Source organism: Oncorhynchus tshawytscha, linkage group LG16, assembly GCF_018296145.1.
Source record: "Oncorhynchus tshawytscha isolate Ot180627B linkage group LG16, Otsh_v2.0, whole genome shotgun sequence".
NCBI classification, from domain to species: domain Eukaryota; kingdom Metazoa; phylum Chordata; class Actinopteri; order Salmoniformes; family Salmonidae; genus Oncorhynchus; species Oncorhynchus tshawytscha.
Genome location: NC_056444.1, coordinates 77,332,975 through 77,340,642, shown reverse-complemented (window position 1 = coordinate 77,340,642; position 7,668 = coordinate 77,332,975).

The following is a 7,668-nucleotide window of genomic DNA, read 5'->3' as shown; positions in this document are numbered from 1 at the left end:
CTGACATGGCACAGGTGTCTTCTTTTTTTAAAGCCATAACCATGTGTGTGAGGTGTATACTTTTGTTTCAATGTAGATTTGTTTAAGACTACCAAGAAACACTCTGTGTGAACCTAATTTAGCCCACTTCAGTTAAAGGGAAGGTTCACCCATTTTGCATGTTATATTGTTTTTGTGAACTTCTGAATGATATTCTATCTATTCTCTGGGTCATTTTACGTTTTCATGAGTTATTGGCGTTCAAGCAGGCAGAAATCCAGCAACGTGTGACGTAGCACCGTGATAAAGTCTCTCTCACTACACTGGAAGTTAATAGGAATATGACTTTTAGATGGTGAAAACGTCTATCATTCATGTCAGATTTCAATACTGGCCGTGATCATAACTCAGGAGGACGTTTTCTCTTGAATTAGCCAATAGTTCATATTTTTGCGAAATTCCTACCTTGAGAATTTTTTTATTTTACAGAGGGTCTAGGACATGCTTCCTATTGGTCTGCCTCTTTAGTCCAGGGTGCATTGCATGGTGCCGTTGCCAGAGATATTATAGAAATTAGATAGGAATTCAATGAATGAAGGAACGCATAACGCCCCACCCAGCAGACTGTCGCGTTCACGTTGTCATGCTGTGTCACGTGGTTGCTAAGCTAATCATCACGTACTCCCTTCTCAAAGTCAGTGTATACGTCGAGAAACGTGCCTTTTTTTCCTCGTAAGGGGCGGCAGGGTAGCCTAGTGGTTAGAGCATTGGACTAGTAACCGGAAGGTTGCCTAGTGGTTAGAGCGTTGGACTAGTAACCGAAAGTTCAAACCCTTGAGCTGACAAGGTACAAATCTGTCGTTCTGCCCCTGAACAGGCAGTTAAAAATCAAATCAAATCAAATCAAATTTTATTTGTCACATACACATGGTTAGCAGATGTTAATGCGAGTGTAGCGAAATGCTTGTGCTTCTAGTTCCGACAATGCAGTAATATCGAACAAGTAATCTAACTAACAATTCCAAAAAACGACTGTCTTATACACAGTGTAAGGGGATAAAGAATATGTACATAAGGATATATGAATGAGTGATGGTACAGAGCAGCATAGCCAAGATACAGTAGCTGATATCGAGTACAGTATATACATATGAGATGAGTATGTAAACCAAGTGGCTAGTGATACATGTATTACATAAGGATGCAGTCGATGATATAGAGTACAGTATCTACGTATGCATATGAGATGAATAATGTAGGGTAAGTAACATTATATAAGGTAGCATTGTTTAAAGTGGCTAGTGATATATTTACATCATTTCCCATCAATTCCCATTATTAAAGTGGCTGGAGTAGAGTCAGTGTCATTGACAGTGTGTTGGCAGTAGCCACTCAATGTTAGTGGTGGCTGTTTAACAGTCTGATGGCCTTGAGATAGAAGCTGTTTTTCAGTCTCTCGGTCCCAGCTTTGATGCACCTGTACTGACCTCGCCTTCTGGATGACAGCGGGGTGAACAGGCAGTGGCTCGGGTGGTTGATGTCCTTGATGATCTTTATGGCCTTCCTGTAGCATCGGGTGGTGTAGGTGTCCTGGAGGGCAGGTAGTTTGCCCCGGTGATGCGTTGTGCAGACCTCACTACCCTCTGGAGAGCCTTACGGTTGAGGGCGGTGCAGTTGCCATACCAGGCGGTGATACAGCCCGCCAGGATGCTCTCGATTGTGCATCTGTAGAAGTTTGTGAGTGCTTTTGGTGACAAGCCAAATTTCTTCAGCCTCCTGAGGTTGAAGAGGCGCTGCTGCGCCTTCCTCACGATGCTGTCTGTGTGAGTGGACCAATTCAGTTTGTCTGTGATGTGTATGCCGAGGAACTTAAAACTTGCTAACCCCTCCACTACTGTTCCATCGATGTGGATGGGGGGTGTTCCCTCTGCTGTTTCCTGAAGTCCACAATCATCTCCTTAGTTTTGTTGACGTTGAGTGTGAGGTTATTTTCCTGACACCACACTCCGAGGGCCCTCACATCCTCCCTGTAGGCCGTCTCGTCGTTGTTGGTAATCAAGCCTACCACTGTTGTGTCGTCCGCAAACTTGATGATTGAGTTGGAGGCGTGCGTGGCCACGCAGTCGTGGGTGAACAGGGAGTACAGGAGAGGGCTCAGAACGCACCCTTGTGGGGCCCCAGTGTTGAGGATCAGCGGGGAGGAGATGTTGTTGCCTACCCTCACCACCTGGGGGCGGCCCGTCAGGAAGTCCAGTACCCAGTTGCACAGGGCGGGGTCGAGACCCAGGGTCTCGAGCTTGATGACGAGCTTGGAGGGTACTATGGTGTTGAATGCCGAGCTGTAGTCGATGAACAGCATTCTCACATAGGTATTCCTCTTGTCCAGATGGGTTAGGGCAGTGTGCAGTGTGGTTGAGATTGCATCGTCTGTGGACCTATTTGGGCGGTAAGCAAATTGGAGTGGGTCTAGGGTGTCAGGTAGGGTGGAGGTGATATGGTCCTTGACTAGTCTCTCAAAGCACTTCATGATGACGGATGTGAGTGCTACGGGGCGGTAGTCGTTTAGCTCAGTTACCTTAACTTTCTTGGGAACAGGAACAATGGTGGCCCTCTTGAAGCATGTGGGAACGGCAGACTGGTATAGGGATTGATTGAATATGTCCGTAAACACACCGGCCAGCTGGTCTGCGCATGTTCTGAGGGCGCGGCTGGGGATGCCGTCTGGGCCTGCAGCCTTGCGAGGGTTAACACGTTTAAATGTCTTACTCACTTCGGCTGCAGTGAAGGAGAGACCGCATGTTTCCGTTGCAGGCCGTGTCAGTGGCACTGTATTGTCCTCAAAGCGGGCAAAAAAGTTATTTAGTCTGCCTGGGAGCAAGACATCCTGGTCCGTGACTGGGCTGGGTTTCTTCCTGTAGTCCGTGATTGACTGTAGACCCTGCCACATGCCTCTTGTGTCTGAGCCGTTGAATTGAGATTCTACTTTGTCTCTGTACTGGCGCTTAGCTTGTTTGATAGCCTTGCGGAGGGAATAGCTGCACTGTTTGTATTCAGTCATGTTACCAGACACCTTGCCCTGATTAAAAGCAGTGGTTCGCGCCTTCAGTTTCACACGAATGCTGCCATCAATCCACGGTTTCTGGTTAGGGAATGTTTTAATCGTTGCTATGGGAACGACATCTTCAACGCACGTTCTAATGAACTCGCACACCGAATCAGCGTATTCGTCAATGTTGTTGTCTGACGCAATACGAAACATCTCCCAGTCCACGTGATGTAAGCAGTCTTGGAGTGTGGAGTCAGCTTGGTCAGACCAGCGTTGGACAGAAGACCTCAGCGTGGGAGCTTCTTGTTTTAGTTTCTGTCTGTAGGCAGGGATCAACAAAATGGAGTCGTGGTCAGCTTTTCCGAAAGGGGGCGGGGCAGGGCCTTATATGCGTCGCGGAAGTTAGAGTAACAATGATCCAGGGTCTTTCCACCCCTGGTTGCGCAATCGATATGCTGATAAAATTTAGGGAGTCTTGTTTTCAGATTAGCCTTGTTAAAATCCCCAGCTACAATGAATGCAGCCTCCGGATAAATCGTTTCCAGTTTGCAGAGAGTTAAATAAAGTTTGTTCAGAGCCATCGATGTGTCTGCTTGGGGGATATATACGGCTGTGATTATAATCGAAGAGAATTCTCTTGGTAGATAATGCGGTCTACATTTGATTGTGAGGAATTCTAAATCAGGTGAACAGAAGGATTTGAGTTCCTGTATGTTTCTTTCATCACACCATGTCACGTTGGTCATAAGGCATACGCCCCCGCCCCTCTTCTTACCAGAAAGATGTTTGTTTCTGTCGGCGCGATGCGTGGAGAAACCCGCTGGCTGCACCGCTTCGGATAGCGTCTCTCCAGTTAGCCATGTTTCCGTGAAGCAGAGAACGTTACAGTCTGTGATGTCCCTCTGGAATGCTACCCTTGCTCGGATTTCATCAACCTTGTTGTCAAGAGCCTGGACATTGGCAAGAAGAATGCTAGGGAGTGGTGCACGGTGTGCCCGTCTCCGGAGTCTGACCAGAAGACCGCTTCGTTTCCCCCACTGTTAACCCACTGTTCCTAGGCCGTCATTGAAAATAATAATTTGTTCTTAACTGACTTGCCTAGTTAAATAAAGATACAATAAAAGTATGTATTGGTGTCACGATTCCAAAGCAATACGATACTACAGATGGCAAGTTCATTATCCCACATCTCGTAAAAGATTTGTAATATTTTTACTTCCTGTTGACAAAATGTATGTTTGTTTTTTGAGCTAGCACCCAATAGGCTCCCATTAACTCCTTAAAGGAGAGCTCTCCTGGTCCCAGAATCACCAAGATGAAGGGGAGGAAAAAGGTTAAAGAAGGATTTTTAAGCCTTGGGACAATTGAGACATGAATTGTGTGCCAGTCAGAGGGTGAACGGGCAAGACAAAAGATTTAAGCACCTTTGAATGGGGTATGATAGTAGGTGTCAGGCGCACTGGTTTGAGGGTGTCAAGAACTGCAACACTGCTTGGTTTTTCTCGCTCAACAGTTTCCCATGTGTGTCATTGGAGTCAACATGGTCCAGCATCCAAAGGACATCCAGCCAACGTGACACAACTGTGGGAAGCATTGGGGTCAACGTGGTCCAGCATCCCTGTGGAATGCTTTAGACACCTTGTAAAGTTGAAAGCAACTCAATAGTAGGAAGGTGTTCTTAATATTTTGTAAAAAGAAAGTCCTTCAATATCTTTACTACATCTTCACTTGGCAGTGATAAGGAACTTCTGGGTGTTTGCATATTTGCCTATGTTTGTGTGTGTGTGTGTCCTCTCTCAGCCCCCTTACAGAGGGAAGAAACAGATGTTCCATACTGACCGTTTTAGTAATACTGTCTCTGAGTCTTTCCAGTCATTGTGAGAGCTGCTCGTCCACCAGACATCCTCTCTGGTCCCTCGGCCCTGTGTGTGTGTGTGTGTGTGTGTGTGTGTGTGTGTGTGTGTGTGTGTGTGTGTGTGTGTGTGTGTGTGTGTGTGTGTGTGTGTGTGTGCGTGCGTGCGTGCGTGCGTGCGTGCGTGCGTGCGTGCGTGCGCGTGCGTGCGCGTGTGTCGTCCACCACTCGGACCATCCTGTTGGCTCTGAGACAAAGCCTAGAGGATCCCAAGCTGCCTGAGGTCTAATTATGGAAATCTTACTAATCTATTCAGCAGCTAGCCCTCTGACAGCCTTTGTTCCTACAAGGGATTTATTGAAGGACCTGTGTGTGTGTGTGTGTGTGTGTGTGTGTGTGTGTGTGTGTGTGTGTGTGTGTGTGTGTGTGTGCTGCTGCCTCCTTTTGTAGCCTCCTCAACTGATATTAGCTTTATTTGGGGAGGCAAAGAGGAGAGGGTTTTAAGAGCCGAGGAGTGTCATCTAGGTGGGTCAGGTAGGTGGGTCAGGTAGGTGGGTCATCTAGGTGGGTCAGGTAGGTGGGTCAGGGTCGTATTCACTAGACACCAAACGGACAAAAACACACCAAAATGAGGAGGGACTACCTGAACTTTGTTGCAAAACATTTTCAGTTGCAACATATTTTGCCATGGTTTGTTACATGTGCTCTAATCACAGGGCCACTCACTGATCTGGTATTCCTCATTTCCCCAGGGCACAATGGCTTTTCGGGTTGACTAAGTGAAACTGGGAGCTTTAGAGTCGTGATGGTGGACTGGAGCTGGTTTTCTCTGAGGCAGAGATTGAAACTGGAGCTTGGCAGGGAACCTAGTGCTGGAGTGTCCCGATGCTGTTACACTGTTCCCATGGGGCTCTTCCCCCTCTCCTCTTCTCCCTCCTCTCCACTTCCACCTATCATCTCCGCTGGCCACAGAGGAAAGGAGGGGATGGAGTAGAAAGGAGGGGAGAAGAGAGGATGGACAGGAGAGGAGAGAGGAGAAGAAACAGTTTGTAAACAACAATAGCTCTCCCTGGATCAATCCAGTCAGCCTGTATTCAGGGAGAGAGAGACACGGTCTACCTCCACCCCCACCTTACCTACCAAACCCTGTAAACTAGCTACTTCCTTTACCACCCCCACCCAACCCATTAAAATCCTGTATACTAGCGATGTCCTGCACCAACCCCAGCTTACCTACCAAACCCTGTAAACTAGCTATGTCGTCCACCACACACACCTAACGTGCGTGCGTGCGCGCGCGTGCGTGCGCGTGTGTCGTCCACCACTCGGACCATCCTGTTGGCTCTGAGACAAAGCCCCCCAACCCCAGCTTACCTACCAAACCCTGTAAACTAGCTATGTCGTCCACCACACACACCTAACTCACCAAACCCTGTAAACTAGCTACGCCCTCCTCCACCCCCACCTAACCTACCAAACACTCGTAATCAAATGTTTGCAGAGTGCATGAAGCCTCTCTCCCTACAAACTCAGATGTGGGTTGAAGAGCTGTTTATTTAATCAGGGGCGCAACTTTGGTTTATCCAGTCGGAGTATCACTCCAAACAGCCTACCCGACCGCTCGGAGATGTCCGCATGGTCCTAAAGAACACCGCTGCCTTGTTCTGTATCACATTCCAATGATAAAACTGATGGGGACAAAAATGCAATTTCAGACATGTCCCTCCGTCCCCAGTGCCCCGGTATTAAATGGACAGTATCTTTCTTTGATCTACCAACTAACCTGTTCCCCTCATTTCTGCCGGGGCGGCAGGTAGCCTAGTGGTTAGAGCGTTGGGCCAGTAACCAAAAGGTTGCTAGATTGAATCCCTGAGCTGACCAGGTAAAAATCTGGCATTTTGCTCCTGAACAAGGCAGTTAACCCATTGTTCCCAGGTCGTCATTGAAAATAAGAATTTGTTCTTAATGAATGTTCCTACAGCAGTTTGTTTTTAAGGGAAAAGCACTTAACTACTTACTGGTTTTTGTTTAAACGTTGATTAATTGACAAACACTGAGAAATACTGCTGATATTGTGTGCAGCAAAAGCGAATCCCATGTAAGATAGTCGGTCGGTATTTTATAGTCTCCTTTTCAACGCTCTCTAAAACACTCAAACTCCTCTGAAGGAAATATCTTAGATGTGTCACTGTGCTTCTTGCTCGTAGTTTTGGAAACAACTGTTTCCATCCCCCGTGCCTGCTACCCTACCCTGCTACACTAACCTAACGCACATCCACAAATGGTCAGCCACTTATCCCCCCTGCCCTTTAACAAAAACAGGGTCCCTATATATATGTGTGTGTGTGTGTGTGTGTGTGTGTGTCCACTAATATATCAAAGAACAGCTGTCTGAAGGCTCTGTGATGACAACTCACCCCTTCCATCTGTCTCCTTCCTCCTTCTCCTCCTCCTCCCTTATTCCCAATCATCTCTTTCCCCTACAGTCTCTATCTCTCCCTCTCCTCTATAGCTCTGCTCCATTTTTTCCTTCCAATCTCTCTCTCCCCTTCTTTATAATCTCTCTCTCCCCTTCTTTATAATCTCTCTCTCCCCTTCTTTATAATCTCTCTCTCCCCCTCTTTATAATCTCTCTCTCCCCTTCTTTATAATCTCTCTCTCCCCTTCTTTATAATCTCTCTCTCCCCTTCTTTATAATCTCTCTCTCTCTTTCTCTCCCCTCTTTCTATATATATATATATATCTCTTTCTTTCTCGCTCTCCCCTCTCTCTCTGTTCTCCTCCTCTCTCT